Source organism: Leptonychotes weddellii, chromosome 9 (assembly GCF_054177405.1).
Source record: "Leptonychotes weddellii isolate Sample4059 chromosome 9, ASM5417740v2, whole genome shotgun sequence".
Lineage (NCBI taxonomy): Eukaryota > Metazoa > Chordata > Mammalia > Carnivora > Phocidae > Leptonychotes > Leptonychotes weddellii.
Genome location: NC_138377.1, coordinates 98,195,492 through 98,205,995, shown reverse-complemented (window position 1 = coordinate 98,205,995; position 10,504 = coordinate 98,195,492). Strand labels below are relative to the sequence as shown.

Below are 10,504 nucleotides of genomic sequence, written 5' to 3'. Positions count from 1 at the left end.
CATATCCTAACTTCTTAACCATTCATTTCCACACTCCCTACCCAGCTCCTCTTCCTCCAAATACCCCCCACGGAGGGGCCTTGGGTCTTCATCCAGGTCCTGACCTTGGCCCTGTCCTTGACGTGCCATACCAGACCTGTGGCTCTCACCACCGCACATAGACATGGATGGTGTCTAAGTCGATGTTTCCAGGACGGATGCTCTTGTAGCCCCCATCCCTGCCGGAGCTCTCCATTCGGATGGTCCCAGGCATCCCAAGTCACGCGTTTCTAGAACTGTTCTGTGGATCTTCCTCCTATAGTTCCTGTGTTTCTGGGAGGCATCCACGAAGACACCAAACTGAGTGCCTGAGGGTCATCCTGTCCCTGCCAAGCGAGCTGTGTCACCTTGGACAAGTTACTTACGCCTCTATGCCTCCACGTCCTCATCTGAAATATGGACATAATGATGGTACCTACCTCACTTGGTTGTGAGGATTACACAAATTCATGCATATAAAGGGCTTAGAATGGCATCTGGCATGGTGCAAGTGCCCAGTACATGGCAGCTCTTAATGATAATAGTGATGACACTAACAAATACTTAGCTATGTTTTTATTTTTTATTATTCTAGTTTCTTCCTTCTCTCTCGCTGCCTGCACCAGACAGTGACAGTCCATTTTCTCTCTGTAACACTCCCTTTCTCTGATACCTGCCCCTTCTTCCCAATCACCTCTGCTCACTCTACGCTTAGTTAGAGTACCCTCATGTCATCCCTGGACTTGTCTAGGACTGATCTTCACCCAGACTCCTGTCTCCTTTCTCACCTTTGAGGTTTCTTAAAGGCAGGGTCCATGCTTTATTCCTCCTTGTGTCCCCCAGCACCAACTGAGGGCATATGATCTATAGGATAAATAGATGAAACGATGCATGGATGGATGGATGGGTAGATGGACAAAATCAATGCATTATGTAGAAATCTTTGAAGGGGAAAGATGCCTTATAAATCTAGGTGGTAATGGACAGTCAGGTACTTGGGTAGGCAAACTCTAAAGAAGGTGAGATCCCCAGAAGGTGCTTCTGAACCAAAAAAATAGCAATGGCTTCATCAATTATATTAATGTGTCTGAGGAAGCATATCTCCCAGAAGGATCTGTCAGAAGATACATCAATGTCTACCATTGATCAGTGTCCACTTATTCTCAAGGGAGAGAGACACCGGGACTGAGGTTCAGGGTTTCCCACTGCTAGAGAGAGACCACTGTTGTTAGAGATATTTTATCTGCTTTTCCTGACTTGTGTGAAATGTTCCCTCTGAACCTTCCCACTTCCTTTCTTCTCATTCCATCTTCTTCACGGGATGGAGCTTTTCTGATGACAAATTTAGTCTGGGGAGCTGATAAGGATTGTTGTATCCTAGGAAAGTCCTTGCATTTTATCTTCCTAACAATATCTCATGGATGTGGTCTCCCAGGGCTGTTCCCAAGAGCCCAATCAGCTCTGGATGCACCAACAACACTGAGTTTCTGTACCTATGAAGCTGATGAGCAGATCTGTGAGCAGAGTAAAGCTACCCGTACACCGTCCCAGGCAAACCTGGGAAGCCACCTAGAGTCCCAAATTGTGGGTTTTTGCAGTCCCAGAACTGTGTTCTCCAGCGATGTAAATAATGTCTGCTTGAGTTTACTCAAGGAGTCCTACCTTCACCATCACTGTTCCTGGGAAATGTGACTTAACTCATTGGAAAATCCCCTTACCAACTGGCCCTCTTGGCATTTAACTTTGATAATTATTTCCTTGTTCATTGACCCCTGAATGAAAAAAATGGGACAAGGATGACAAATATAAGGCATACAAATCACCACTCTTCCCACCCATGTTCTTTGCACACATTACTAATGAATTATGGCTTTCTTTTCTAGTAACTTGGACTTCAAATTCTACTCAGTATGCCTTCCATGAAGACACGACCAATCCATTAAATTTGTTAGATGAGATGTTACATATTTATCGTTCCTGGTCTAAAGGTGTCTATGCACTTTTTAAAGAAGTAGTATCTCGGGGCGCCTGGGTGGCTCAGTCGTTGAGCGTTTGCCTTCGGCTCAGGTCATGATCCCAGGGGCCTGGGATCGAGCCCCGCATCGGGCTCCTTGCTCAGCGGGAAGCCTGCTTCTCCCTCTCCCACTCCCGCTGCTTGTGTTCCTTCTCTCGCTATGTCTCTCTCTGTCAAATAAATAAATAAAATCTTTAAAAAAAAATAAAGAAGTAGTATCTCAATTATCTATGACTATATGATACACCAACCCAAAATTCACTATGGGTCAGCACTTGAACTGAGCTCAACTGGGCCGTTCTGACTTCATCTGGCTGCAGTCCTCAGGTAGCCTGATGGGGACTGGAGAGTCGAAACAGCCTTACTCACGTGATTCGTAGTTGGAGCTACGCGTCCCCAGCAGGCTGGCTGGCCCAGGTTTCTTCGTGTGGTGTGCGTATTCCAATGTGCTTTTCAAGTTTCGTTTTTATCACCTTTACTAAGGTCTCACCAGCCAGGCAAATCAAGCCCAGAGTCAGTGTGGAAAGGGCTCCAAAGAGACATGGATTCAGAGGAGCAGGGTTCATTGTGGACCATTTCTATAATAGTCTACTCCAGATCAGGTGGCATGTCACTGATCAGAAACTTACCAAGTGCCTACTATAGGAGCCAGGAATGGACAAAGGACAATTGACAAAGGATTGGGAAACACTTTGAAGACTGGAAAGGTTCTGGCTAAATGCAAAGAGGGAAGAATAAAAACCACGATCTGAATCACTGCGGGTGCAATAATCCGTGTGTGCGTGTGTGCGTGCATGCTAGATGGAAGAGGGGCAAATCCATTTCATGTGGATTTGTGCAGCCTAGGTTAAATGAGTAGCTCTATTGTTGTCCACTGTGATGTGTCCCTTGCAGCTTTTTTTCAGACTCTGAAATATTTAAAACAATCACATAAGTGTATTCCTTAGGACCACAAAGAGCTACTTGAGATTTTTTTCCCCCTAGAAACCTGGCCAACTCTGAGACTGAGGCTCATGCTCGCTGACTCTGATATTTCCTCCCTCCCCGCATTCCTGCCACCCACAGCTGCTCCAGTCTGAGCAAAGTTCAGAGGCCAAATACTTATGGCCCAAACAGCCTCTCCAGGGGTGATGGCAAAGAGACAACTCCACTTGTGAAAATAAACAGTCATCCTTTCCATTTCCAGAGCTCTTGAGCTTTCTCTTCAAAGCGCGTTCGTGTCCTTTCCCTCATCAGATCGTTCCCCAAACCCTTTGAGGTGGGCAGGGCGGGTAACAGAGGGGGAAACTGAGGCCCAGAGAGAGGAAGTGACTTTCCCCATGAATGACAAGGCTGGAAGCGGAGCCCCAGCTTCCCATTCCAGATCGTGGCTTGTTCCTTGGAGCACACCGCCGTGAACAGAGCTGCGTGCTCTCCTCAGCTCTAGCACGTCTGCTCTAAAAACCCTTCTGGAGTTTTCCACTCCATACCTTACTTGCTAATCCCCATTTTAAACTTGTTTTACTTTGCATTCACAAAGAAGGAATGAGGGGAAAACATCAGACATTTCCCCCAGGGGCCTGGCTTCTCAGTCTTTTGTTGCCAGGAGTGGATAGTGAATTCTCTTTGAAGTTCCAACTTCCAGCCCGTAAATGATCCAGCCAGCGTCCTCCTGATGGAAACCAGAGTCCCAGAGCCAATTTCACTGTGACAACCCACCCTCCTTACTCAAAACAAAATGGGATCCAGAAGAAATTCAAAATGAACACCAAGAGGAGGCTTGGAGAGGGGAATGCCATCGAAGGAAGCTCAGTGTACCCGTGATAGGAGCCCCCTTTGCCCCTTCCGCTAGAAGGTTTGGGGTGAGATGCACACCTGCTTTGATGGCACCTCTCACCTCCTTTCCCCCCAGGCTCATCTTCTTTGGGAGAGCTGACTGTCTTTATCACCACCACCCTGGAGCATAGGAACCTTCTAGAAAGCTGGGGCTGGGGGAAATATCCTGATCCTCATGGTGTAGGTCAGGGAGAGTGAGAAATAGTGAAGCCACCGCTTCTCTGAATTCCTTGTGCGTGGAAGACACGGCAGTCTTTCTGGTTGAGAAGGGAAAGGTTAGAGTCCCCAGCAGTGTGACCTTTGAGGATGCCACTACCCCTCGATTAGGCTGGCATGATGGATAGAGTCTCTCTACCAGCTCTGTAGTCCCCAGTGACCCAAAAGCCGTGAAGGAAGGAGGCAGAAGTGGGAATTATTGAGGCGAGTGTGCGGTGGACAAACGTTTCCTTCGAGCTCCTGGAGCCCCTGCGCTAGACTTTGAATATAAGGGGCGTGGTCAACTCTCAAAAAAAGCTTGTTGCTACGGGAAATGTGCCTCCGGGTCTTTGACACTGGCATCGGACATCAGAGCTGGCCATGACCTCAACATAGGATCGATTCCCGGTAATTCATCCATAAGATTCAGAAAACACAAAAGACGGTCAAGAGTCACACAAGAAATGCTCGGCCGTGTTACTAAACAAATGTACCAGATGAGTGAGGAAAACAGCCGAGCAGCTGCCGCAGAAAGGGACAGGGGAGCCGGACCGGTCTGGCGCCCTGGTTAACTGATAAATCAACAGGACCAGAGTAGGAAAGCACCTTCCTTAAAGCCACGCAGCACATTGGCGGAACCGGAGCCCAGGATTCTCACTCGAAGGCCAGCATTCTTTTGACTTCCAGCACAATCTCTCCTCTTTTGCGACCCCCACTCGCAGTCCTCTATAAATCTGCCCGTCCCTCTTCCCCACCCAGCTACCGCCTCCCTCGGGGCAAGATTACTAGTTCCCGGGTGCAGCCACTAGGGGGCCCAGTTTAATTGGTACTACTAACGCGTGGTGGGGGGCCTGGGGTGGGAGGAATCTTGCCCTACTTTCTAATAAACAGGACAATTTGTGTTTCTGTGCTGAGGCCTTTGGATTGTTCTCCAGATCTCAGGGCAGAGATGTTAAGTGAGAAGTAGGTGCTATGTGATAATGGGCCGGGAAATTCCTGCAGAATTTAAAGAAACATATTCCCATTCACTGGGGCCCGCTGGAGAGAAGGAAGGTAGAGAGATGGAATGTCAAAACATGCTAAAGGCAGGTAAATACCGACAGGTCTGATAGACGTCGCACACATTTCAAGAGTAACCAGACCTGAGGCTCTAGAAGCTGAGTAACTCCCATAAGTGACTCTGAATTAAAAGCCCTTGCTTTTACAAGAAATTGTATCTTAACTGTGCCCCCCATTCTCACGGCTGGTGTTTTCCACCATCCGAGGAATCTGGAGAGTTCCTTCCTGATCTCGGACAGTGCAAATAGTGCTGCATCTGGAACCAATAGGCCTGGGCCCTGGTTCGTGGGTTGTCCATTCCCCGGCCCACCACCTTTAATCGTGCTTCTAGTTCTTTAGGCCAGTTTCTGGGTTTCATTTTCCTAACGCATGAAAATCAAGAAGCTGCAAGCAATTGGATTTCTGGGAATGTATTCAAAAAAGGCATTAAGAATTTATGCACATACTTAGCAGCATGAATGTTCATTACAACACTGTTATTAGTAGAGAAAAAAAGTTGGAATAGCCTAAGTGTCCAGCAGCAGGGGACAGGTTACACAAGCTTAGTGGTTCAGGTAATAGGATAACACACAGGCATTAAAATGGTGTTGATAAATGTGTCTATCATGGCACAGAAAATGTTAGGTAAAAGGGGGAAAATCACAAAAGTAGTATATACGGGATGAATTCATTTTTGTTTAAAAAAAGTACATTTGTATGTATGTATAAAATATATGTTATATGTGTTTTATTAGACATAGTATAACATTTAGTATACATATTGTATGATGCATATTTTATATTCTGTATTATATTATGGGTAATAGCACAGATATATATATTTTTACCCAAGAGAGTATCTATTCTAATGATCTAAAATGGTGTTAACAGTGCAAAATATTATCCAAATTGTAGAATCCAAATTTGACTTCCAGGAATGTATCCAAAGAAAGCATTAAGAATTTATGCTATTTACCTAGAGGGCTATTTTAATTATCCAACATAGCGTTACCAGTGATTGTTTAAAGTAAGTGAGATTATGGATATTTTACCATTTTTTTTGCCCTTTTGCTTGTCTGTATTTTCCAATTTCCTATCATGAGCACCGGTGTTTTTTAAAAAGGAAAAGCAATAAAAGAAACTTTATTCTGACAAAGGCGGGGGGTGGGGGGGCTTGGCTGTGATTACTGAGGTTCGGCCATGCCCCAGAATTCTGGGCCAGGAAGAGCAGCCGGATGGGGAGGGAGCGGGGGCCACGCCCTGGGCTGAGAGCTGGGGAGGCCAGCGTCTCTCTTCCACCTTGGCCTCGCGCTCTCTGTAAATACCCTCTCCGGCCAGCTCGGGCTCCATCCTGGAGTTACTCCGCACCAGCTTTCGGCCTTATTTTGACTCACTCTCCAGACATCATTTCAAAGGAATTTCTGTTTAACCACAGCGCCCGCCCACATGAAGAATCCTACTAAAACTTCATGTTCACTAAGTTTCAGCAGACAGATGACTTAAATTAGCTACATTGGCCTCGCCCGAAGCCCCCTAAACCCCAACTGCCGGCACAGTTGTTGCTGGTGGGCCGGATCCGCTGGGCGGCAAGCTCCATTGTACACACGTACACACACACGTACACACACGCGCGTGTGTGTGTGAGCACAAGCATGCATGCACACACACGGGCACACTCGCCCCTACATCCACAAAGCCCAGCCAGGCATCAGATCGACTCCATGTGCCCTCCTCTGCTTGAATTCCCGGTGTGGACTGGTCACTGAGACCAGTGGCCACACTCCTCATGTGGCCCCTACTTTAGTGGCTGAAAGGCAACCCCTACGGTACCACAGTCAGTGTACGTGTGGAGGCCAGGGAGAGATTCGGTATGACTGAGAGCCCTGGACGAACTGTTCTATCGCACAGGGCACTCAGATATTCGGGCCGCATTTGGGGGTGGCCTCTGCTCTCTCCTCCTCTCTTCTGGATGCTGCTTTTCCTTTCTGTTTCTCTCTGCCCTCAGGCCCACTCAAGGGAAGCTCTCCCACCCCTCTTGACCCTTGGAGAACTTTGCGTGGGCTTTGGCATCTCTTGGCTGGCCCCTTGGGGGATGCCTTGATGTGCTGTTATTTTTCCTTGAATGGTTAAGGTCCCCTGAGGCCCCCTTGACCCTTGTGGGCTGGTTACACTTGGCTTAAGCCTGGACTTCACTGTGTGTGACCAGAGGCAGTGTAGTAGGGTAGGGGTGGTGGGAAATGGGGGTGGGGGGCTTTTCCACGTTTTTAAAGATAATACAGTAACATCATGGTTGAGACTAAGATGCAACTATGCTAGAGGAAACGAGGCTGTGGGACTGATGGAGAAAAGCGGTTCCCACTACCGCACAACCCAGAGCTGCCACAGGGCGCGCTCCCCCCGGCCTGGCTCTTGACCACCCCTGTGCCCGAGACAACGAAGCTCTCCCTGCGAGTTCTTAAGAGCCCTGGGCTTCGTTCGCAGAGATGCCCTCTCCTGCCTGCACCTACCATCTGCCTTGCGGTGTGTCTCTGTTTAACCCTGTAACGGCTCTGAGGCTGACCTCAGCCCTCTGTTGGTTTGCAAGCGGCATCTCTGCACCGTGAGCTCCGAAACTCCCACGCCGTCCTCCCTGGCAAGGGCTCCAGCCCCTCTTCCCCCCGCTGCACGCACTCTCTTGCCCACATTAAGGGACTCCTCTCTCTGCCCCTGTGTCTCTTCACTCTGTCCCAGAACAGGCAGATTCTCCCCTTCTCACCCAGTCCCTGCAGCGAGGTCCCTATTCCTCCCCCTTTAGCACTCCCCACTCCCGCAGCATCCAGGCAAAGGTGAAGGCTCCCCTCACCCTTCCCATCAGCCTCCCCCACCCATGACCCGAGGCCCCCAGGGAGCACTGGATTCCGGCTTCTCTTTTACCCCTAGCACTCTGAGTCGCAGGTAGCTCCCTGGCTGAACAAGGAGCTTTGGTAAGGAGGAGGACTGGGTCTTTTCTATCTATTATGTTGCCGGCTCCCCTTAGTACCTATTTCTTTAACATGCGTTTGAACAGATACTGAATGAAGTCAAGATGGTGGTATGGGAGACAAGACAGAGTAATCCCTCATGGTGGACTGGATGGTCAGTTTGTGCCCGCCCACCAAGAGGAAAGCCAGAAAAGTTGCCTGAACCGGCAGAAGGGAATTCACCTGCCGTAAGTGGGCTTTGGGTGTGGTAGGCCTAGCAGCACCACACTATATGTCTCTTCCCAACGGGGAGAAGCCCCCATCAGCCTTCCCCGGGGCCTGCTTGACGAGGCCCACCCTATCTTACTCCTTGTCATTCATTCAACACTTTTCATCAAGCATCAGCTATATTGCAGGTCCTATGTTCAAAGCTAATGGGGAAACTGAGCCAAGGATCAAGCAGCTTATCCAACATCCCCCAGCTGGTTGGTGGAAGAGATGGAAGGCAAATAGAGCTCACTCCACAGCCCTCACTCTTCCCCTCCATGTCAGACGTTCAAGATGGAGGGAAGAACTCCTACGCGTTCCCTGGGTTTCGACCAGCTTGGAATCTGCTGGAAAGCTGACCTCCCGGCCGGTGGAGTCGGCCAGCTTTCGGAGCAGCTGAGGGAAGGGGCACATCCCAGAGTCTCTAGTGGGGGGTCATCTGTCCGGTTAGCTCCTGCTCTCGACTGACTCCTGCTGGTGACGCATGGGCTGGGCATTTGTGGGGATAAGCGAGTCCCTCTCTTACTTCTCAGGATGAACCCTGCGTGGGCCGTGGCTGGCCGAGATGTTGGGACGTGGTATTTCCACTCAACAGCACAACCCAGATTTAGGTTCCTGAGATATCCTAAGCAGCCACCCTCTTAGATCTTTATCCTTCCTCCTGTGTCCTTCCTGCCACCTGTAGTCTAAATTTAGTGCCAAGCACAGGAGAACACCCTCTGCCTGGCCTCAGGCCACCGAGCTGCTAATGAGCACGGGGCCACCTTGGGGGTGGAGAGTTGGTGTGGTGTGGGAGCCCCACGAGAGTCTTTTTGCTGGGGTCTCAAGTACTGTGGGCTTTCTTAAAATTGTTTCATAGCTTATGTAAATAATATCTAATTTGGAAAATGCAGAAAAATATGAAAAAGAAAAGAAATAACCTTTGTATTTCCTTCACCAAGAGGTTTCCTTGTAATATTTTGCCCCATCTTATCTCTTTATATCTGAATCATATTTTTATCCTGATAGTCAGATAAGCTTTTCAATATTTTCCAATTCATTTTTTTGTTTGCAGAGTTGAAATCACACCACGCAATCAATTTTGTATCTCATTTCTCCACTTCTCATTCTGCAGTGTTCAACTTTTTATGTCAAACTTTTTTTTCAAGATTTTTAATTTATTTTTGACAGAGAGAGAGAGTGTACAAGCAGGGGAAGCAGCAGGCAGAGGGAGAGGGAGAAGCAGGGGCTCGATCCCAGGACCCTGGGATCATGACCTGAGCGGAAGGCAGACGCTTAATCAACTTTTTATGTCAAACTTTTTTTTCAAGATTTTTAATTTATTTTTGACAGAGAGAGAGAGTGTACAAGCAGGGGAAGCAGCAGGCAGAGGGAGAGGGAGAAGCAGGGGCTCGATCCCAGGACCCTGGGATCATGACCTGAGCGGAAGGCAGACGCTTAACCGTCTGAGCCACCCAGGTGCCCCTTTATGTCAAACTTTTAAAGACCATTTGTTCACACAGTATGTTATGGTTTCAATAAACTATGACTTACTTAACCATTCCCTTATTCTGAGGGTGCTTCCAATTTTTTGCAATTATTATACAACTTGATGAGGAACATTGTTATGCCTGAATCTTTAACAACATTTAGAATTACTTCCTTAAGATCAATTTCTAGAAGTAGGAGAAGATAAAAGGCTACAAATATTTTTAAGCATTGTGATCTTTCATGCCGAAATGTTTCCCATCTTACATGACCTCCGCCCAGCAGTGCAGAGGAGTGAATAGGCAGCATTTCGATGTAAGTGAAACCAAATTCAAAGAAAGGAAGCAAATTCCTCCTTTCCTTTAAAAAATTCCAATAATGTAAGTTTCAGAGTTTTCTGACTGATGAATATCAATCCATTATGAAGCTGAATGGTTTCTCAGATCTCTGCTAATTTTATGGATGTACTTAAAGTAAGTTAATTAATGGGAGGTGTGCATCTACCTGTGCTCGGGTTCATCTGTGTACTGTCTGCTCTTGAAGTAGCTTGCCTTGCCATGAAGAGAATTAAAGCATGTGGGTATGAGTCTCGGGGCCTTTCTCCTTTCATACACATTGGGACACCTGAAATAGGCTTAACCTTAGATATGATCTTGCTGTTAAAAACTTAATCATTATTCAAGGCGGCAGTCAAATCCCATCTCTTTCAGGGGAAAAAAAAATCCTTTGACCCACCTATGCTAAAGTATTC

The 10,504-nt window shown here is 47.7% G+C and overlaps 1 non-coding gene across 1 annotated transcript in view; it reads right to left on the bottom strand.

The window, feature by feature from the left end:
• LOC102750267 (uncharacterized) overlaps positions 1 to 10,504 on the bottom strand; it is a 612,045-nt gene that overhangs the window by 526,361 nt on the left and 75,180 nt on the right. The window lies entirely within an intron of this gene.